We start from the raw sequence: 25,094 nt of genomic DNA on the forward strand, positions 1-25,094 counted from the left end.
ATTTTTGAAATAATATATAAATTTTATATATTAATACTAAAATTAACATTATAAAAAATTATATTAAAAATAATTTTAATTAAGTCTTAATAGCAACAAAACAAAATGTGGGCAGAGGCACAGAGCACAACGGGTGAAGAGATTGGTACGACACCACAGAATGAATTGACAAAAGAACCTCAATGCTATCACCGTTCAAGCCCGAACACATGTGGTACAGCCAATCTTACTAATTGCTCTGTCATTGGGAAGAATAAAAGGGAAAATACTATGTATATTCCTACTTTAGTATTTTATATTTTCACTCTTATACATAAAATTTTGATATACACATTTATATTAAAATTCACATGAAAAATAGCTTATATGAGTCTGTCATATTAGGAACTAAAATTGAGATATAAGATTTGAAAGTACATGCAGTAAAATTATGGAAAGGCATTGTTGTGTTCGGCGCGGACGGTAAATTTATTTATTTTTTTAAATATTTTTTACTTTTTGTGTTAGAATTTTTTTTTTCTTTTTCCTCATTTTTCTTCCATATCTTTTTTACATGGCACTAAGAGCATCCACATCTGCGAATTTTTTATGTTTTTTTCAGAAGTAAAAATTGGTGCTTGGTTTTTCAACAGATGTGGAAGTTGGTTTTTTCTCATTTCTTCTTTCTGCAAGAGTTAGATTTTTGTGGGGTCCACAATTTGAGAAAGAAAAACAATACAACCGCAACGCTCTGCGTGTGTGTGACAGCGGGCGAATGCACGCGCCTGCTAGCACGTTAATTACTGTCTTTTTTGTTTTTTTTTTTCTTTTTCTTTTTCTAATTTTTGTGTTCGATTTATTTTTTTTTTTCTTTTCTTTTTCTTTTTCTTCTTTATTTGTTCTCCTTCCTCTCGATCTCTCCCAATGTCAAATTAAAATTTGTGTAAAATCCACCGCTATTGATGCTCTAAAAGCCACTAAAAATTTTTCATTAGGTTACTCTTATAAATTTATGTTTTATAAGATTATAATAGTTATTTTTTATTTCATTAACTATTTTGCAGAATCTTTTTTAGAAATTGAAATTACAGGTGGATGAATAGACAAGAAACAATATGGCTCAAAGATTGTGGGCAAGAAACAATATGGTTGTCTAAAACTCTAGATTGGTCCCCTCAAAGCCAGCATGCACTACTAATTTATAAGACATTATTAATTTCAAGTTTCAACGTTATCTTTCAGACTTTCCTCATCATGTCTTGAATTCAAAGCCGAAGCTTTAATAATGCACGTCCACAAGTTAATTAATTAAGTTATAATAATATGTTATCGCCAAATACATAAACAAATTTCAAGTGTTATTACATTAATTTAAGCATGCATGAAAAAGGATTCTTGTCCTCAAATATTAGAAGTACTTTTAAATAAACACTGAAAATTATATTTCAAGAAGCGATTGACTATTAATAAAAATAAACTTAATTATAAGTTTAGCATGCCCTTTAACTTGGATCATATTTGGTGTTATACCATTATACCACTTTGAAGAGGGTGCAATAACTTCAAAGTGGTCCAAGAATGGGAATTGGTCTGATTTGAATTGTAGCAACATATTAAAGTTTGCGCAAAAATGACTTGAAAAGCAGTGAAATCTGGACGGAAGAAGGCATATGCTGCCTTCTTCCAAGTTGGCTACATGGCAGGCAATAATTTAAAAAAAAAATTAATTATTTAAATCTGAACTTGAAAGAAAAATTGTTTTGGTCATATCCATTCCCCTAATCACCTTCTAAAATTAAAAGACAAATTTATAGAAAAATAAAATTGAAAGAATACAATAAAATGAAAGGGATGAAGTGTATAAAGTCAAATGTTAAAAGGAAAATTCTACATGGTCACTCCGCCCCAACAGAGCATACCGTGCGCACAAGGAATCTGTCCACTTTTTGGGCACATAATTCTCACATTGCCGTCGTCGAGGTTTGAACCATGATCTCTTTTTCCAAATACCACTAAATCATTGAGCTAAACCCGTGCGAGTTTGTTTCTTTTTTTCTTAGATACAGAGTAGTGTAGTGTAGTGTAGGGTGAATGTGCTTAGGATCGGAGAGAGAAACAAGAGGGAAAAAAATCAAACAAAATATTATGGAAGGGAGATTTTTTTTTTCTTATCCAATTGTTACTGATCAAGAGGTAGATAAAGTAAAATCAAATCAATAAAACAATAAAAATACATAACAAAAAATAAAAGAAGAGAGAATAAAAACTCTGGTAAAACATAATCTGCTTTGAGCGTATGGTTGATAGCGTGGAAAAGCTTTAAACTGCAATTGGGTGCCAACGAATCTATACAGATAACAAAATCCTAAAATTATTAAAATTAATATTAAAATACGAAGAATAAACTTCACAAATAATAAAAATCAAATGTGTTGAATACCTGAGTAATCTTTCTAGATATAGTTAAGGCAAGATGAATTACAAATAACAGTCAAAGAGTTGTGGAGGAAGAGAGGGAGAAGAAACAAGGGTAAAGGAAAGAGAAAAACGAGAGAAAAATAACAAAGAGAGAGATAGGGTAAGCGACGGAGAAGAAACGAGAGAAAATGACTGAGGGAGAGAGAGAGAAGAAACATAGAAAAATGGCGTTGATAGGGAAAGAGAGGGGGGTGGGCGGAAGAGACGAAGAAGAGAGAGAAAAATGATGTAACAATCTATGTCACATAATTTATTTATTTATTTTTTTAATAAAATAAAATTACATTTCAGGGAGTATGACTTAAGGGAGTAAAGTAAGGAGTACTAGTAGAAAGCGTGGGCAATCTATGTACAAAGAATAGACATAAAATGATACAAAATTGAAAGACGTACAGATGAAAGGGATGAAGTCTATGAAGTATAGTATTACGACCTTTGAAGCAATAGTGCAGTACAATAAGAAAATCATTCCAAGTCACCTATTAAATACTTTTTGACTTTAAGTCTTCTACTTTATACCGCCGGAATTTGAACGACAAGAAACCAACAAGGACACAATAGACAAACAATTTTCGAGGAACAACCATCATTGCACAAAGTACAAAAAATTTCGCCTGAAAAAGTCTTGAGCAAAATAAACTGAGCCTTTATATTATACACACGTGTGTGTGTGTGTGTGTTGGATCAAAGAGAAATAAGAACCAATCTCTGTCTTACATCTGAAAAACCCGATGGATCATATCAACTTTTAAAAAAAATGCAATGACATTTTCATAATTATCACCAATTTTACTATGCAAACTTAAACACTAAAATCTGCAATTCTCATACTTTTTCAGGTTTACACATCTAGTATTAATATTTAACATATTTAGTATTAAAAAATTGCACTTGAAAAAAATGTAAAAGTGCATTGTACTTAGGGTTTCGACTTTATAGTTTATGACTAAGTTTTTGGTTTTATTTGATTTATATATATATATATATATATATATATATATATATATATATATATAGGGTTCCAGTGAGAACATGTGGTTAGGTGAGAACGTGAGAACACATCATGTCCATCCATCTTTTTTAATGGTCTAGATTAGATTTAGTGTGTGCGAACGCGCATTAAATGTGTGCAAACGCGATTTAGTGTGTTTGCACACATTTAATGCGCGTTCGCACACACTTAATCTAATCTAGACCATTAAAAAATATTAAATGGATGCACATGATGTGTTCTCACGTTCTCACCTAAACACATGTTCTCATATGATCATATATATATATATATATATATATATATATATATATATATATATATATATATTAAAGATTGAGTAATTAAGGTGTAACACGTACTTATAATAAGTACAACACCATGATATACAAAAATAGTCATTAGTGTTTTTGTGTTAAAAATATGAAAAATTTTATTTGCACCACCCAATTTGCTATTTGCACCACCCTTTAGTCAAAAGTGGGTATAAAGTATCTTGAAATTGTAAAAATAAAAAATAAAAATTTTCAATAATTACATAGGTGGTGTAAATAGCCAAATAAAAGTTCATTTTGCTATTTGCACCACCTTGATCAAACCTCATTTATGAGGTGTAATTAATAATTTTTTAACTCAAAATTTAATTAAATTTAAAAAAAAAAAAAAAAAAAAAAAAAAAAAAAAAAAAAAGATGAACCCGTCACCTTTACTGTTTTGTTTTGTTTTTTTTTTTTTGTTTTTTGTTTTTAACATTAAATCAAAACCTCATTTATTGTTTTGTTTTGTTTTTTTTTTTTTTAATGCCTAATTATTTGTGCAATTTTTTTTAAGTTTTATTTTCAATACATATTTTTTTAAGTTTCTATTTTCAATACCTATTTTTTTTTTTGTTCAATACATGTTTTTTTTTTTAAGTTCTTTTTTTTTTTTTTGAGAAAGTAACCTTAATGCATTAAATCATCTTCAAGACAAGTTACAAGATAAACGGGTGGCATATCCAACCACTCATCACAATCTGGCATATAAACAGCCGCCCGGGCAAAGAATGTGGGCAGCCTGATTCGCAGACCGTTTTGCAAAACAGAATTCGACATCATTAATGGAAGATGCCAATTCTTTTATATCTCCTACTAAAAGACCAAAAGAAGAAAAAAAAAGTTTCACCAACTATAGCATTGAAAAGCAGTTGTGAATCGGTCTCTACATCAACTGAGCCCATACCCGTATCTTTAAGCCAAGTTAGAGCTTCTCGGACACATAGGGCCTCAGCATCTTTAACATCATAAGCCGCGTCCACTCTTTGAGTCTTGGCCGCAAGAAAACGCCCATCATCATCCTTTAGTATCCACCCAAGCCCCGTCCGACCACTCTGGCTATCAATAGAAGCATCCGTATTCAGCTTTAACCTGCCTCTTCTTGGCCTTCTCCACCTTTCCGTAACCCTCTCTCCCTGCTGCACCCCATCACTTTCCTGAGCTGCAGACCAATTTTCCCAGTAGACCATTGTCCGGCGCAACACCAACTCCATATCCCATGGTTTTGCATTCCACACTGAATCATTCCTGCTAGTCCACAAGCCCCAACACAACATCATAAACTTACATAATTGGTCCCCATGCAAAAAAGTAACGCACTTGAAGAACCACTCACTTACATCACCGGCAGCCACATTACTTATTGGAAGTCCCAACTTCCTCCATGCCAACCTCGTCTCACGGCAAGCAGCAAAAATATGATATGAACTTTCATATTCGTTCCTGCACATATGGCACATCAAATTACAATTAACATGCCTCATTGTCAAAACATCCCGTGTAGGCAAGTAGGACGAAGCTAGCTGCCAAATAAACATTTTCACCTTAGGTGGTACCCTGAGGTTCCAGATAGTTGCCCATGGCCTATCATCATCAACATGTCTAGCAAGGCGTTTATAGCAAGACCTCATAGTGAAGGTGCCTTTAGAATCCCACCGCCACACCCATGTATCCGGCGGCTTCCGGATGCTAATCGGTATTTGCAAAATTAGACTAGCATCCCTTATGTCAAACAAGTCCATAACACACCCCACATCCCAGTACGTACCTTGTTCATTCAATAAAGACACAACGGGGGCGCTTGACACTGATTCATGCAAAATCGTCTGTACATATGGGAACTCAAATTTGTTAGTTTAATATTCTTTATAATTCAAATTTGTTGTATACATTATTTTACCTTTTTATAAAAAAATATAATAAATTAAATTTGAATGGCTAAAAATTGTAAAAACACATTAACATCACAATAAAAAAAAAATAAAAACAAATTTCATTCAATTTCAATCTAATATAACATTTTTCCGAGTACAATTAGAGCGTACATGCTCATTGTAACTTTCAATCCAATTCATATATGGAGTAATCCATGCATTTGCACAATCATATCTAAAATAAGCCTATTGTGAAGTAATAGTAGGCATTGGGTACCCTCCTGTCAATGTTACCTTAACATAATGATTATTATTAACGTAACCAAGGGCAATTGCTACATGCTCGTACCAAGGTGGTGGGCTAGATTGGAGTGACAAATATGTTGTACTGCCGGCTATACTCAAAACATGTAGTATCACATTGTATCGAGAAGCAATTAGTACACCCATCTCCGGCATAGTCATCCAATGCTCAACTGGTGCACACCGATCTTGTGCAAAAAAATTCAACGTGTTATAGACATTATACCATCCTTGAGTTCCAAACATATTGCTATATTCCATCTTGTGAGACTCTAGTTCTTCGATTAAATTGGATCAAATTTTGAACCATTCGTCCTCCTTAAAACCGAGACAGAGAGCTACTGCTCGAAATCCACAGTTTCCGTCAGATCTCACATCTTGCACTTGCATGATGAAAGGATGGAACATAACCGGAAGTTGATGAATATATGGATGGTAAAAATGTCTATCACCCGAAGTTGATGCAGCTGAAAAACTATTCCGAGCTAGTTCTTGAAACTGAATATTATTTGGCTCAACTTGAGTTTTTCTGAGAGATAGAGTACTTATGAGAGATTTGTTTTTTGAAGTGGGACGCCCACGAACATTTATTTGCACGGCTAGGTCACGTATCGGAGTTGTAGATGGCACGATCAACTCCCTCAACTTTCTCAATATGCTGAATTTACCAGTTCTTGATTGTTTCTTGAACTGATCTTAAACATATGAAGCTCATGCTCAACACCAAAATCCTCATTGGTTAGAGAGATGGAAGATGATAAGTCGAGCTTTCTCCAAAATATATCAATTGAATCGAGTGGGATAGGCTTACCATTGTTAAAATATGTTACCTGCTCGTGTGCACATGAAAGCCAACAACTTGTTCGCAATCGACATCCACACTTTTCAAAAGTAAACCCGCCAGCTTTTGACCTCTCAAACTCATCATTAAAAATGAGATTCAGTGCATGAATTGACACAAATCCATGAAATTCTTGAAAATGTGAATTGTTTGAACCGATATCGAATGATAATTTAGCTTTGTTCAAGACTTGATTTGATTGATGTGTCTTGTGACTGAATGACTCGGTCGATATAAACCAATGATGTCTCCAAATTTGACGGTAATGACTCAAGTATTTTTTTTTTTTAACTTGGCATGCTGACTCTCAACTCTGTTCGTGATGTGATTTCTAAAATTGAGAAATCTATCAGTCCAAACAGATACAAACATTTCTTTATACGGTTGAAGCCAATTATCATCAATATAACCAAAAACACCTGAAAATGTGAATAATTGCATTAGTTGAACAAATATGCCTTATTAAAAAAAATATATTAAAATATACATCGAATAATACCTGGAAAGTCAAACAAAATTGCTTTTAGTTGGGCTAAACGGGACATATATGCTTCATGAGTCATATGAGTCCAATTTGTATTCTCTACCGCCTAAATTACCAGTAGTTTCATCTCACAAATATCAATAATATTGACTAAAAAATATGTATTGAAATTATAAACTTAAAAAAAAAATATGTATTGAAATTACAAACTTAAAAAAAAAATATGTATTGAAATTAGAAACTTTAAAAACATATGTATTGAAATTAAGAACTTAAAAAAAATATGTATTAAAATTAGTAACTTAAAAATATGTATTGAACAAAAAATATATATATTAAATAAAAAATGATGTATTGAAAATAGAAACTTAAAAAATATGTATTGAAAATAAAAATTTAAAAAAATTGCACAAATAATTAGGCATTAAAAAAACAAAACAAAACAGTAAATGAGGTTTTAATTTAATATTTAAAAAAAAATAAAATATTAAAGGTGGCGGGTTCTTTTTTTTTTTTTTAATTTAATATTTTAATTAATTAAATTTTGAATTAAAAAATTATTAATTACACCTCATAAATGAGGTTTGACCAAGTGGTGCAAATAGCAAAATAAACCCCTATTTGATTATTTACACCACCTATGTAATTATTAAAATTTTTTACCTTTTTACAATTTCAAAATACTTTATACATAATTTTAACCAAAAAGTGGTACAAATAGCAACACCCAAAAATATTTGTCCACAGTTTTCAAATAGACAGTAGTGCTCATAGGACTCCGTACCAAGCATAAATACATATAACTTTTTGTAATTTTATTATACGTATTCTTATTTTATTTCATATTTCTATAATGTAATGGTTGATCTGATCATGGAGTTAGAGGTGGTTTTTTTTTTTCCTTTTCTTGTTCGTCTTTTATTTAAAATATATAGATAGATCTATCAATAATAGAAGTGTGTCAAGAGTATATACTCTTTAGGAGGGCGAGGGGGGGGGGGGGGGGGGGGGGGTGAATGCCAACATGTTTCCATAATGTTTTGTATGTTTTTAATTAGGTATATAGGTATAGTGATTCCCGGGGCAGATAGGGGTGAATGGTGCATGCTGGGTTGTAAATAGCTAGGCAGCATCACACACACACACACACACATATATATATATAGGGAGTAATTCTGGTAAGGGAATTTGCTCAGGTGCGAATGTGAAATTTAATCTGAGCCGTAAATCAAATCTAAATCAACAAATTTTTTTTTAACCCTAGATCAACAGTTTAAATCAATGAAAATTAAATAAAAAACGCGCATCTGTAAGGAACCAAGCAACTTAACCTTAAGCATGAAAATGGCGGACCTTAAGTACACAAATCACTCACCTTAAGCACGTACACAAACAAAGTACCTTAAGAACACAAACCACACACCTAAAGTTTTAAAATTGGGTACCTAAATATTATAACTGACGCACCTTAAGTACATAAACCACACACCTTAAGAAGGAAAACCACGCACCTAAAGCTTTAAACGGACGCACCTTAAGTTTCAACAACTGACGCACCTTAAGCACACAAACCACATACCTTAAGAAGGAACATAATACACCTAAAGTTTTAGATCGACGCACCTAAGTTTCAACAAAAACACACCTTTAAGTTCTCACTGAAGAACTGACGCACGTTAAACACAGAAACCACGTACCTTAACTACGTACCTCAAGTTTGAACAATACAGAAAATTACCAAATTGTCACCGCGTTTTTTAATAATTGTTAATCATGAATGTTGATTTTGGCAAGATCAATGGCTCTCCTCTCACCGCACCTTAAGTTTGATCATGAATTACTTTATAAAAATTTTCTCGTTTAATTATGTTGAAAGTGTAGTTTCAATATATTACTTATAAATTTTGTTAACGTTAACAATTTATTTTTAATTTAATTTCCAAATTATTAAAGGATAAATTATCCATTTTGTAAAATTTTCAAAATTCCATCCAAGAGTCATCGTATATACGCTACTCTTATGAAAAACCTTCGCTAAATGTTGTCTTAATTGAGGAGGATTCCGAGAAACAAAAATGATAAGCATGAGATTACTTAAGATTGAAAATACACCGAATTGTAAATTTAATATGTTAGTTTATTATAATTTTTCCTTTTGTTGTATGTAAACTACTCTTCTTTTATATTATATCTCATTAAGTTCATACCTTAAAGTGTAATACATGCAATATATGTAATTTATTGATTTTAATATGCTAATTAATTATGTGTAGAGATTTATACAAAAGGTGAATAAAGTTGATTACTACTTTAATCTAACCAGTATTTGTGAGTATTATTTTATTTCGTTGGAGATGCATTTATTTTTTTCACCATATATATCATACTGTTGGTTTTAGATTTAGGTGGGTGGAATAATTATCTTTATTAATCTTTAAATGACACAAATAATGAAAAAAAAAAAAAAAAAAAAAAAAAAAAGCATACGGAGTATAATTATCTTACCTGAAACATTGAAATTGGCATACATGGAGAAATGGCTAAAACATTAAATTGAAACTAGTTGGTAATCTTGAATGTGCTAAAATAAGTTAAAACAAATAGTGCAAATGAGTCAATGACCTGGTCTAGTGGTATGAAATAGTTCTCCCAAATGGAAGGTGGGAGCAGTATTGACTTTTCTACTCCAGTTCATGGACTGAGTTTACAATTTAAGTATAACTAATGGACTAAACAATTTTCCCTCTGTGTATTGTGTAGATCAGATCATAAATACGATAGCATTCTCATAATTATAAACAATTTTCCCTCTGTGTATTGTGTAGATCAGATCATAAATACGATGGTTCTCATAATTATAATCAATTTTACTGTGCAATTTAGAATACTAAAATTTGCACTTCTCATATTTTTTAAGTTTACACATTTAGTTGTTAGAAAATGAACATTTAGTATTAACATATTGCACATTTAGTATTAAAAAATTACACTTGCAAAAATGTAAAAGTGCATTGCACTTAAGATTTGAATTTTAGAGTCTATGACTGCATTTTTTTGTTTTAGTTGATTTAGGGATCCACTCTTTACTAGTTAGGGTTTAGGATTTACGATTTAGATTTAAAATCTACATTTTTCAATGATTTTTTAAAAGTTATCCAAGAATGTATATTTTGTTGTCATAGAATGCATAATATAGTGTTCTAAAATGCATAATGAAGTTGACGATAATCACAAAATGCCACCCCATTAAAAAAAAAAATTGATCTGATCCGTTCGATTTTTATAGATGTAAGGTTGAGACTAGTTTATAGTTTTCTCCAAGAGTGTGTTCTCATGTGATCGTAAGCCAATATATATGTATGTATATGTATATATGTGTGGGAACGCTCTAATGAGAACAAGTGCCCAGGAGAGAAATAAGAACCATTTACAGTTGTTCAGGTGTCCAAATCAACGAATAAGATGTAATTTTTAAAAAACAACAAGGTGACTTTTTCGTAAATAATTTGAACTTTAGTACAAGTAAATGTGTTATAAGTGCAAGTAGCTGGTGCATCTTTGCAAGTAAAAAGTGCAAGTAAGATCACTTACAAGTGAAAACCTATTTTCACTTACAAGTGCAAATAATTTACCTTGTTAACATTCGTGCACCTAAGGACAACTAATTATAACATTAGGTGCAACTAGTTCTAACGTTAGGTGCACTTAGTATTGATGCTCAGTGTAAATTTTACTTGCACCTGTAATACATTTTACTTGCACTTATAATACATTTTACTTGCACTTAGGTGCACTGTATGAAACTGCTACTTGCACTTGTAATACATTTTATTTGCACTTCGATGTTCAATTATTTACGAAAATGCCACCGTATTTTTTTATTAAAAAAAACAGTCTTTCTCATATGTTAGATTTGGACACGTAGACGGATGTCATGCGTTCTGAATTCTCTCATGTGGGCGTACCTTTCTCATTTGAACGCGATCCTATATATATATATATATATATATATATATATATATATACACACACACACACACACACACACACACACACACACACACACACACACATATATATATATATAGAGAGAGAGAGAGAGAGAAAATTTTAATTTTGGTCCACTGACTATTAGGGTTGCATTAATTGCAACACTTGACTTTCAAAAATGTTAATTTAGTACCTTGACTATGTAATTTCTATCAATTTTGGTCACGCCAATCAAATTGCTGGCCAAATCTCACCGGAAAAATTTAATTGGTCAAATAATACGGGTAGTTTAGTCATTTCACTCTATTTTTTCTTTCAGCTTGACGATTTCTTCACCGTTGCTTCATCACACCGTCCATGGCGACCTGCGTTGCCATCTGAAGCTTGTGTTTCGCGGCTTCCGAAGGAAAGTTCAGGATTTCTTCTTCGCAGGTACGTCAATACTCATCGACGGCTTTCTCTCTTTATGCAAACTAGCTTTAAAATTTGAATCTCATGCTTTCAAACTCGCTTTAAATTTCGAATCTCATGCTTACGGTGAAGTAAGGTCAATAATTTGGTTAATTGCAATTAGTTGCTTCAAATTTGAAACATTTGGTATCACTGCCAAAACACATTAGACCTCTATCTCTCAACGAAAATAATACTGGTTCGCAGGGGCAGATTCAGGAAATTGAGAGAAGCTCGGAGAATAAATCGTCATTTTCTTTCTCCTTCTTTGCTTCTTCTTCCGGAAACGCAGGTATAGTCACGGCATCTGCACTTTCGATATTGGATCATTGGAGTCACAGCTTCATTGGACCTCGACACCTGAAAGTCGATTCCGTTTGTGGAGTCACAGTGAACGACGTAGCTGAAGCTTGGCACAAGATCGGAGAACATAATGGCAGAGCGGGTGAGCTTGGACCTGCGTATCAAGCGGAGGAGCTGATTTTAGGGAGAAAATTTAGTAATTTTTAATCTTTAGTTTTTGGAGAGCAGAGGATTCACGATGTCGAAGCGAGGACGCGGAGTTTCCGCCGGGAACAAGTTCAGGATGTCGCTCGGTCTGCAGGTCGCGGGGACTGTGAACTGCGCCGACAACACTGGAGCGAAGAACTTGTATATCATATTCGTGAAGGGGATCAAGGGCCCCTCAACAGGTTTCCTTCTGCTTGCGTAGAAGACATGGTCTCCGTCAACGCAAGCCATGGCGCCGAAAGGATGGCGTTTTTATGTATTTCGAACTGGGTTTCTGGCCGAAAGGATGGCCTCAACAGGTTGCCTTCTGCTGGTGTCATTGTGAATCCTAAGGGTGAAATGAAAGGATCTGCCATTACTGGACCTATTGGGAAGGAATGTGCTGACCTTTGGCCTAGGATCGCCAGTGCTGCAAATGCTATCGTTTAGAATCGTTATCTGAACTGGGTTTTGTGTTGGTTTTAAAACTCAGAAACCAGCGGCAATGGAATTTCGATTTATGAAAACGGCTCTTCATGAAGGCGCCGACGGCGAGGAGAGGAACGAGGTCGGAGAAGAGAAGGAAGCCAAAGGAGGTTTGAATAACATGAAATGACGCTTTTACCCTTTTATTTAATGAGTTAAGATTTTCCGGTCACAATTAGCCGGCAATTTGGCCGGCGTGACCAAAATTGATAGAAATTACATAGTCAAGGTACTAAATTAACATTTTTGAAAGTCAAGTGTTGCAATTAACACAACCCTAATAGTCAGTGGACCAAAATTGAAATTTTCTATATATATATATATATAGAGTAAATTACAGTTTTGGTCCAATGACTATTGATGTTTTGTTAATTTCAATCAACGACTTTTAAAACTAACAATTGAGTACCTTAACTATTCAATTTTTATCAATTTTGGTCCATCCTACCAAATTACCGGCGAAAAGTGGCCGGAAATTTTTAATGGCTAAAATTTTGAGGGCAATTTAGTCATTTCTACTTCCTCTTTTCTTCTCCCTCGTTTCTTCCCTTCCCTACACCGGAAAATTTGAGATCGAAGAAGGCGACCTCTTTTGGTACTCAGATCTCTCCCCCTCTAATGTTTGTTTTCTATAGGATATATAACTTTTGTATTTTCATTTCTGCAGCAAACTTAGTAATCAGAGTCTTTGCCCAGTGAGTTTGAACTCGATCTGAAGCCTTCAAGTTCTTATCAAGATCTATTTTTATAAAACAGTTTGTTGAATTTTTTTCTTTGGGGTTGAGAAAGTTGGGTGGTCTTTTCTGGATTCCTCACCTCATATTTATGTCAAAATAAGTATTCATATTCCTATTATTTTTCCTTCAAGTACCCACAACAGTGAAGCATGAGCCAAGAAACGGGAGTTCTCTCATCTGAAACATATCTCAATGACTCGAACTGCTGTTCGATGAGTCAAAGGCGGCGAAATGGACCACGGAAGAAAACAAGAGGTTTGAGGATGCACTCGCCTGTTCGTCGAACTCGAATTTTCCGACGTAGGGAAGAGAAGAAACGGGGGAGAAGAAAAGAGAAAGTGGAAATGACTAAAATGCCCTCAAGATTTTAGTCATTAAAAATTTCCGGTCACTTTTCGCCGGTAATTTGGTCGGATGGACTAAAATTGATAAAAATTGAATAGTTAAGGTACTCAATTGTTAGTTTTGAAAGTCGTGGATTAAAATTAACAAAACATCAATAGTCATTGGACTAAAACTGTAATTTACTATATATATATATATATATATATATATATATATATATATATATATATATATATATATATATATACGACGGTGTCTTACGGTGCGGCGTCACCAATAGTTCAACAAATATACACCATCAACATTAGTAAAATATACCACAAAAACACACACAAATTAGGTACACATCACCAAAAACACACCATTAGGTGTGAATAAAAGCACCATATAGTCTTCAGAAATACACCATTGGGGGTGGTGAGTTACGTTATATGGTGTATTTTTTGAATCTGTTGTATATTTTTTGGTGTTTTTTTTGCATTTCATTGTGGTGTGTTTCCCTTGGACTGTTGGTGCATGTTGATAACATTGTTGGTGTATTCTGAAATTCCGCCGCACTTAAAGCTCTCGCCGCATTTGAACTTTTTCCTCTATATATATATATATATATATATATATATATATATATATATATATATATATATATATATGCAATGATTAAGTGAGTCCACACTTCCAATGAGTTCATGTAGACAAGTCATATCCATTGATCTTTTTGTTATTAATCAAGGATTGTTTGATAATTTGGATCTACATTTAAACTTTATTTAATATTATTTTAAGATAGTGTAGATGATTTTAGAGATATATTTGGATGGTAATGTAGGATTTATCCATTGATCTTTAATGGCTAGGATATTATGTGTTTTTAAAAAAAAAAAAAAAATTGCTATGATTTTTGTTTTTTTTTTTAATGGCGTGGTACAAGAAGCACGTCGTTTTTCCATGTGCAATAGTGTGCACTTCTGTGTGCAACTAAGTACACTACTGTGTGGCTGTTTGGTTGTGTGCAACAGTGTGCAGTATGCACACTATTGTGTACAACCGTGTATACCCATGTGTGCATTGGTACACACTGTTTTGTGCTATACTGTATAATTTCATGTGCAATTGTTAATACTACTATGTGCAATAAGGTACACTTGTTTGTGCAACAACACACAATTCTTTGTGCAAAAATTTACAATTATGTGAATGAGTTTATTCAGGATAGCAACGAATCCAGAAACAGGCGCACTCACAAGTTTGGATGCATCACAAACCAAAATAAATAAATAAACAACCACCATATTTTAACAACAAAGAATAAGGAAAGGGCCAAGCAAATTAATTAAAATCTCACAAAATTTGGGATATGTTAGCAATTAAAATTCTTAATTTACCCCTAACCTTGATTAGTCGCCTAAAAACGTGCAAAAAAACAGGGAATAAAATTTTTAAAATTTTTTAATTGTAAGTTATTGATCTTCATATTTTAATGGATTGAATTTGTTCACATAGACTCATGAAAAATGGTAGATTTATATGATCATATATATATATATATATATATATATATATATATATATATATATATATATAGAATGAGGAAGTATGTATGAGCTAAGCAATGTTAAGGAATGGTGAAACAAAAGCAGCGCAAGCTAACAAAAAACGTTTTTATATATGTATATATATCCAGGCTGGGAAACACCCATCAGACAATCCCTGAATTGTTGTTTACTATTGTTCACGGCTACCGTGGTTTTAGGGCTTTGCACCTTACCCTTACCCTTACCCTTACCCATACATACATCACCATCCCCTTTATTTATTATTATTTTTTTTATTGTTCTTCAAAACTTGGGATTCTTAATTTTCAATTGCATGCTAAACAATTACGTTTCTTCTGGATATTATTGTTTTATATTCCTTGTTATTCCCGTGGCCCAGAAACTTATTACGTTTTTAAAAATAAAAAAAAAAAATATTTTTTCGTACAATAATGACGATAGGATTTACGACTGCTAATTATTGAGTTTCACATTTTGTACTTTCCTAATTTTACCTAATTTGTGGTAGTACACACTATAAAGTTTCGACAGGCCAAATATGTGTACTAAACGTACTCTCAAAGACTAATATAATGTTGTTGATGGAAATTTGTTAGTTTTACTATTTTCACATTCTTTTAACTTGTATTTTTTAGTATTATCGAAAGAGTAGTATCTATTTAAATATACTAACGGGGGCTTAAAGTCATGACTTCTCATTTGGAAGAATCATTTTATGTCATTTGATCTCAAGGTCATTAATCCTTTAACTAGTATTTAATTAGCTTGTTTATATCTAATTTGTGATATGTTATGGGCTTCCATTTTCCTAGTAAGGTAATTTTAAATCGCCAATCTCGTCCATGAATTAAATGGACAATACCATTAGAGCGGGACATGACAATTTACTTTTTATTATTAAACAATTAATAACTTCTTAATGTTAATTAAATAATGCTAAGTCTTTGAGTTTTTATTTTATTTTATTTTATTTTGGGTACAAGGGAGGATAAAGGAAACAAATATATATCTATGTTAAATCGAGTATAAATTAAAGATAGACTTCAAAGAACAACAAGGACTTCAAACCAGGACTCATGAGGTGTATGAAGCAGGTACAACCGTACAACCCAATGGGAAGAGCTACATGATTGTCTGATCTATATATGTGTCTTGTTAAAGTGTTTAGTGTTGGAAAAAGGCTTAAATAACAATTAAAGTGGCTAGTTTGTAGTATAATTATGTGTGAGGTCTAATTTTGATTTGTGTCAAGTTAAAGTGGATTCAAGTTCTTTGAGGTTTAATTTGATATATTATACACACAAAATAAATAATGAATAAATAAAAAATTGTCCTACCGTCATCTCCACCACAGACAGCGTCCGCCTTCATTGTCTTTTTTGCCTTCACCATTTTTTCTTTCATTTTCCGCCTTCGCACAGTTATTTCCCTTTACTTTGTTTTACCGATTTAATTTTGTTTGTCGTTTCTGTGTTTTTTCTCTCGTTGTTTGACGAATTACTACCTCTCGTTTACTTGGCGAATTCTTTTTTCATAAAGCGTGAAACGATATCACTGGTCATGGCGTATGTGAATCTCATCCTGGGTGACAAACATGACAATGAAAAAGAGACTCCTATGAACTATGATATGCAGTTCAACCCGATGGAGATATTGTCAATTGATAAAAGAATGGAAATAGATACTCAGGTGGTGTGCAAGACTCTTCAACCACTGTCAGTCTTGGGTACGTTTGACCAAATCATTAAAGAAGCTTTAAGTTCCTCCAAAGAATCCAGCTTCAAATTTGTGAAATAGTCTGTGAATGAAGTTTTCTTTAGCATTGCTACGGAAGTTGTTTCTATGTCTGACTGTAAGGAATGTTTAACCATTCAATCGATCTTTATTGTAAACATTTCAGCCTATGATTAATGAATTAGCTTCTTTATTTAAAAAAAAAAAATGATTCTCAAAGTTTATTCATATGAGTTGGAAAGGCTTGTAAGTAGCATTTGTCTCACATTGAGAAATGTATGTGTGTTTGCACCAATATATATACAATTATCTTTTTTTTGAGGATTTTGAGTTGTATAGCATATATATAGGCTCTCCATCGCACGTAGGAGACATAAAAAGTCCGTTCAAAATTTTGGCATAATGTAGCTTGAGCAATTTTTGGACAACATTAGTGTATGTTGGTTGTGGGTGTACACAAGTCAAGTCTATCTCTAATTTTGAGTGCCCAACTATATTGTTATATATACTCCAATTTTATACGTCCCGAGAGATTGACGCTTAAAGGGCAACGTCATATAATGACATTATGATGTATAAAATTGTGGATTTACCTTTTTTTTGTACATGGCTGAGATATTAGTTGTACTATGAACTCTTGATCTTGCAAACGCCTATTGATATTTGGCAGCGGTAGTTTTTTTCCCTACATGTTTCATGTGTTGTGAGATGTGTGTCGTACGTAGATTCTCATATGAAAGTATTAAACAAAATATTATAGTTCCGTAACTTGTTATTTGATAGTAACAACAATGACTTTACAAGTAGTCTGAATATTAATGCCGCAATGTGTCCAATGTCATCATCAATTTCTACATCCATTTTTCACATGTTCATTTTGAAGTTCATATTTTTGAAATTAGTATGAATGAGAATAGTACTTGATTTTGTGTGTGTGTATTTGTTTTTTTTTTTTGTTTTTTTTTTTTTTTGGTTTAATTGATACTAACCTTGGAGTACTATACCCACTGATGTCTTTTCACCAAAATGCATGCTGTTAAATAGTTTGTCATCACTTTGTGCATAAACCTTGTTTGAACAGTAACTACATCCTATATATCAAGTGTTTTTGTTGTCAATGTTGATGTTGTTTTTGCCTTTAATCTGGAGTTAATATCCAAAATGGTCCCTCGACTATGCCATAATTACCAATTTGGTCCTCAACTACCATTCTTACCCAATTAAGTCCTCAACTATGTAACTTTTACTCAATTAAGTCCTCAACTATACAATTCTTACCCAATTTAGTCCTCAATTATACAATTCTTACCCAATTTAGTCCTCTGTATTAATTTGACTGTTTGTTGACTGTCAGAAGTCGGGATAAAATTATAATTTTACAAGATTTCTCCTTCCTCTCCATTTAGCAGCGCCAAACCATGCAGCAATACACTCCGATCAGATTTCGATCGTCAAAAAATCGTTGGAAATCAAATTCATGGGCTATCCGATGCATAACCACTACTTCGATACTAACAGGTTTAGAACCCAACCGGAGCTTATTGCTACATGGTTTGGCACTGCTAAATGAGGAGGAAGGAGAAAACTTGTAAAATTACAACTTTATTTCCACTTTTGACAGTCAACAAACAGTCAAATTGACAAAGGACTAAATTGGGTAAAAATTGTATAGTTGAGGACTTAATTGGGTAAGAATGATAGTCGAGGACCAAATTGGTAATTACGACATAGTCGAGGGACTATTTTGGGTATTAACTCTTTAATCTGAGTAGGTTGAGTCTAGAAAATGAAATGAATTATAAATTTATATTAGTTCTAATATATTTAAAAGATGCATAATAAGTATTTTACATACAGGATCAATGAATGCTGCAACGGTTACTATTTTTTAAATTTCTTCATTTTCTGGATTTGCAAGATTGATTGCATCATTATATTGTTGTAGTCTCAGCTTTCCAATACGTCAAGTGTGTCACGATATTCTATTGTCCTACATTGACATTTTTAATAATGAGTTCTAAATGTAGTTACGTAAAATAATGATCTAATTAGCATTTACATATATATTATTATTAACATAAATACATACCAGTCCAATGTGTATTTTCAAAGTAGTGTTTTAGAATTTATCAAAGTATCATTCGGTATCTTGGCGTACATCAATGCAAAATTTTCAAATTTTTCATAAAAGTAAATATTCCAAAAATTGATTATTATGACTTTTGGCAGAAATGTTAGATTAACTAGTGCAATAGCAATTTTAGAGGGAGGGACCCTCACTGGATAGTACTCAAGCATAGTTTTTGCAATACAAAATCCTATTAATTGGCGTGACCCATGCTTCCTCTTTTTGCCACTTCTGCCAGAAATAAATTCTTGATGTGATCTAGTCTTTTGGTGTGCTTCACTGCAATTTTAGTGACTTGGCTCAGTGCACCTTCAAAAACATAATCGAATCTTCCTTCCTCAAAAAGACAATGATAATAGCCATAGTTTCTCATATGCGTTGAATATATACGGTAACTTAGGTGTACCATTTCATCAATGCTTGCTCAATGCGTGATTTTAATTAATTAACCAAAGTCCATGTTATATTTTATATTGTATTTTTTTAATACACTCTAATACCTTCATTATGAAAATCAATGAGTAAATTAAGAATAATAAATAGTTAATAGAATATTGTGTTACTAAAGTTTACGCTAAATATGGAATATTTAGAAAAATTAAATGACATAATAGTGGGTAAAGTGGAAAAAATAAAATTAAAATAACATGAATCTTTCATTTCAACAAACAACTACACCAACATTTTTTTTTTTTGTTTCTGTTAGCGGTCTAACTTTATTTGTTATTATTAGGTTTGTAGGTGTAGATGTAGATATAAAACATAAATAAATAAATAAATAAATAAATAAATAAATAAATAAATAAATAAATAAATAAATAAATAAATATATATATATATATATATATATATATATATATATATATATATATATATATATATATATATATATATATATATATATATATATATATATATATATATATAGAAGAGCGCTCATATGCGGCGGGGTCTTACGGTGCGGCGGTGCGGTCAAATTCCAGAATACACCAACAGTGTTAACAATATGCACCAACAGTGTAATAAAAACACACCCCAATGAAATGTAATAAAACATCACAAAATACACCACAGACTCAAAAAAATACACCATATAACTCACCACCCCCAATGGTGTATTTCCGAACAGTGTATGGTGTTTTTACTCACACCTAATGGTGTGTGTTTGGTGATGCAGGGCTCTGTTTACTCTGTTTTGTGTGGTGTATTTCCTAACGTTGATGGTGCATATTTGGTGAACTATTGGTGTTGCCGCACCGTAAGAAATAACCGCACCGTAAGATACTGCCGCACCTGAACCCGCCTCTATATATATATATATATATATATATATATATATATATATATATATATATATATATATATAAAGCCTCGTTTTGATAAAAGTTAAGAAAACATTAATTAAATGATAAAATCCATATGTTGTCATTATTAATTAATTGTAGCAATTCAAATAAATAAAATTTGATGTTAAATAATTGTATAGTACGATTCAGAGTAAATTAAAAGTTATGGTAAAGCTAAAAGATCCAGGGGAATTGGGCATCTTTGTTAAACCATCAAACTGCAAACAAGCTATGTTCGGTGAACATTAGTCTCGTTAGTAGATCAGGACACTAATCCATGATTAAACAAACATTAAAACAATAATTAATCAAACTAAGGCGCAGCTTTCACAGTACGTAGTGACAGGTTGTTATTCGTTTAACCCAGAAAATGACAATTAGTGGGCAGTAATAACTATGAATTGAAGAAAAGTGGAATCAAATTAAAGGAGTTTCTTTTTTTGCACCGTAAAGAGGTTCAATGGATCTGTCATTTTAGACACCACTGCTACTCTGTGAAAGTGATCAGTACAAGTTTAATTTATTATCATCTTTATTTCAACATATATTAAAAAGTTTTAAAATTAAAAGTTGAGTTTTCTTCGAAATTAAAGCAATATGAATTTTCAAATTATTAATTCACAGATTTTTCAAATATTATATCACTCACTAATATAACAGATATTGGTACGGAGGGTAAACAAAATGTAAAATAGCAAATATAGTAAAAACGTAAAACAAAAACAAACAAAAAAAAAAAAAAAACACAGGAATTTGGTAATGCAGTTTAGATAAGAATCTCTTATCAGACTAATAGTTCTTGCAAGAATTTTGTATTTATCAGTTCGATTTATAAAATACAGGAAGAGATGTATTTAGAAGAGTACATAGATTAATCTTAGTTAGGTGCGCAATGATAAAAATAGGTTTACAATAATACACTGAGAGAGAATGAATTATAATGTGAATAGAATACGGGATCTTAATATGCTTTCTCAAGATTCTCTAGAGAGAACATTGAGCTTATCCTTTAGAATGTTGAATTTGGCTACGGTGAATGACTTGGTGAAGAGGTCTTCCAGATAATATTTTGTAGAGATGTAATTCACTTATGGTTCTTTTGATGCTACTTTGTCACAAAAAAAAAAAAAAATTATAGTATATTTCTATATGTTTCGTTCGGACATGGAAAACAAGATTTGCACACAACTAGGTAGCACCAAGATTGTCACATTAGAGTTAGGTTGATTTTAGCACAATGAGACCAAGTTCTCAAAGGAGAGAAACTAAACATGTTACTTCAACTAAGACATCAACTATTGCTTTGTATTCTGTTTCTATTGAAAATCTAGTCACTGTCTTTTGCTTGCGACACACCCAATATATTAAATTTTTACAATGAAGACATCAAAGCCACTAATGGACTTGAGGTCATCCAATTATGTTCATATCCCATTAAGATTGATCTAGCTTCCAAGTGTTGTTGTGTAGTAGTACATTGAATTCTTCGTCCATTGTTGTTCGCCATTCAAGTCTCCTCATGGCTTGAGAGTGGTAGGTGGGCTCGATGTCATCTATACATGCAGTCAAAGCATTCTGACAAGTGGGGGTGTTGGTCGATGTCACTCGAACCTGGAAGGAACAATTGGGGATGTTTGGGAGCTAAATATGTTCGAGGGTGGTCATCGTCAACATGGCCATGTCCTGGGCGTGTCATGGTTATGTCCTTTTCTGGATTGGAAACATGGCTGTGACACGAGGTGATACGGTCGTGTTGTTCATCACTGGGTGTCATTATCGTCAACACGGGTGTATCCCCTTTTTGGATGGGCAACATGGTCATGTCGATCTTTGGCAACTTAGTTTGCTTGGTGTGTTGAAAACAACCCATGGCATTACATCATCCCGAGCATAAGTAAGAACCTATGGAGGTGTTTTAGTTGCAAAGGGAAAACATTCTCATCAAATCGGACATGACGAACAATAATAATTTTTCTAATATTGAACTTCAAACAACGATATCCTCTAAATGACTCCGGGTGCCTAAAGAGGACAAACAGGGCTTAATGAAACTCTATTATGTGTTTATTGTAGGGACGGAGATAGGGAAAACATAGACAATCAAAGACACAGAGGAAGGAGTAGTTGGGATTTGCTTTGTTGATTATGACATAGGGTTCATATTATTTAAGGTTGTAGAGGACATACAGTTAATTTAAAAAAAAAAAATGCACCTTCATAAACATAAGCTCAAAATCTAGAAGGCACATAGGTTCGAGCAAGTAAGGTGAGTTCAATTTCGATAATGTGTCTATGACGTCTTTCAACCAGTGTTGCAAAAATCGCGCATAGGCGCTAGGCGGTCCCCAGGCGCCTAGAGCGCCTAGACGGGCGCCTAGAACACCTAAACACTTAACATTATACACATAATTCATGTTCATAATGCACAGATTTTATGTTCATTATATCGTGTTTATGTGTATGTGTATTATAAACATGAATTCTGTACATTATGAACATAAGTTCTGTACTTCATAAAGTCAAATCATGTATATTAGACCAGGCCCGCATGGGTAGCTCAACTGGTCATAGAGATGAAACTTTAAAAGAATGACCAGGGATCAAGTCTCACCAGTGGCAGTATGGGAGCAACCTCCCAAAGTGAGGGGGCTCCTTGTTTCCTACAATGTAGTTTGATTGTAAAAGAATTGAAAGCTAAAATGCTTTGTGGAATTGCAATCTCATTATAAATTACCAATTTACCCTCATTATTATATAAGGCCATTTTAGTATTTATTTACTTCTTCCCTCTCAATTCCCCATCACCCTATTCTCTTTTTACCAAACAATGTAATTTAAATTCTCACTTTATTCTTTTCTCACCGAATTACAATTCCTTTCTTCCAACCAAACGACCTGTTGGTAAAGTTGATAGGCAGGCATATGATATAATTGGTGATAATGGGTACGTAGATCCAAAGCAATACTCAACGACCATACCAAATTCAGCAATTGAAACAATTGGAGCTAACTAGCTGTAAGGCTGTAATTATGAATACCATTTAATTAGCAAAGATTGGATTGGACAGAAACAGCATTAATTCTATTCTAGAACGTCAATTTGAGAAAGCTAAGATTAAATATTAACAGCTAGCTGTGGACTGCTCCTCCGATCCAGCTGGAACTTGACCAAACCCTCCTTCACGAGTACTTTGTGTTTACACCATTATGCCCCTACCTGCATGCTCACCTATATCTTTTTCATTCAATTATATTTTTTTTTATTACTACGGAATATTTATTTTATTCATCTCATTTTACATACTTATTTATTATTCATAGCTAAATTAAGTATTTTTATTTATTAATTTTTAAATTTATTTTTTTTGAGTTTAATCATATTTTTAATATAATTTCTAAATATATAAATTTTAATATACTATTACAAAATTTAATATTATATAAAAAGTGAATTATACGAGTAAATAACTTCTATCAAACATGAATTTAGATATATAAAATAGGACATAATAACTTCAACCGGTTAACTCATGAATTAATTAAAAATTGTAATTTTTTATCAGTAATTAATTGTAAATTTTTGAAAAAATTGCATCTTTGGTTCTTGAATTATACTTAAGTTCTGACTCAGTCCCTCAGTTATAACTATAATCATTCTTTACCCATGATTTATGAGCGAAGTGACGAGTTTGGGCACTGACATTATGCTTCCGTATCAACTTGATGGAAAGCCCAAAACCCTCATATTATTGGAGGGGTAAAGTAAAGAGTTCACATCTTATTTTCCTTCTTATATTAAAAATCACTTTTGCAACATTATTTTCTACTCACTTGCCAACCTCCTATTTTAAGGTTCTTCGACTCCAAAAACATTTCAATAATCCTCGTATAACTTGTTAAACCGGGGTCTCATATACGGAACTTGAGACTCAGTATAAACAAGTGAACACTTAATCACCATCTTTAGGCGTGTGAAACACACTATCCTAAAAAATTTTGATTTCCTTTACTAAGTAACATGTGTAATCAAACCAGAATTTACATGTGAAATTTCTTGTAGTGCATCTTCTTCTATCTCAAAAATTATGGTTTGATTTCCCTTGTTGCTTAGTAAGGAAAATCAGAAACTTTTAATATAGTATGTTCACACGCCTGAAGATAGTGATCAAGTGTTTCCTTGTTTTATCAAGTGTCAAGTTCCTTATATGATATCTAGATTCCAAACAAGTCATACGAGTGTTATTGAAATGTTTTTGGAGTTGAAGAACCTTGAAATAGAAGGTTGTGAATTGGAAAATAATATTCTGAAAGTGGTTTTGATATAAAAAGAGAATTTGATGTAAATTTTCTATTTTACCTCTCTAATAATAGATGGTTTTTTGAATTTTTTTTTTGTCAGATTGAGACGGAAACCTAATGTTGGGAAGCAAACACACCACTTCGCTCATAAAGGGTAAAAATAGATACGGTCATAACTGAGCGACTGAATCGTCAATGTGGACACAAATATATCATTTTCCCTTAAAAAATAATTTAAAAATACTGTATATTTAGATTTTTTTATATAATTAA

General features: G+C 32.5%; 1 pseudogene; it reads left to right on the plus strand.

Moving 5' to 3' along the window:
• Positions 1–11,197: 11,197 nt before the first annotated feature.
• LOC109184759 lies at positions 11,198–12,671 on the plus strand (annotated as a pseudogene).
• The last annotated feature ends 12,423 nt before the right edge of the window (positions 12,672–25,094 follow it).

The sequence above is a fragment of the Ipomoea nil genome, unplaced genomic scaffold (genome assembly GCF_001879475.1).
Source record: "Ipomoea nil cultivar Tokyo-kokei standard unplaced genomic scaffold, Asagao_1.1 scaffold1286, whole genome shotgun sequence".
NCBI lineage: Eukaryota > Viridiplantae > Streptophyta > Magnoliopsida > Solanales > Convolvulaceae > Ipomoea > Ipomoea nil.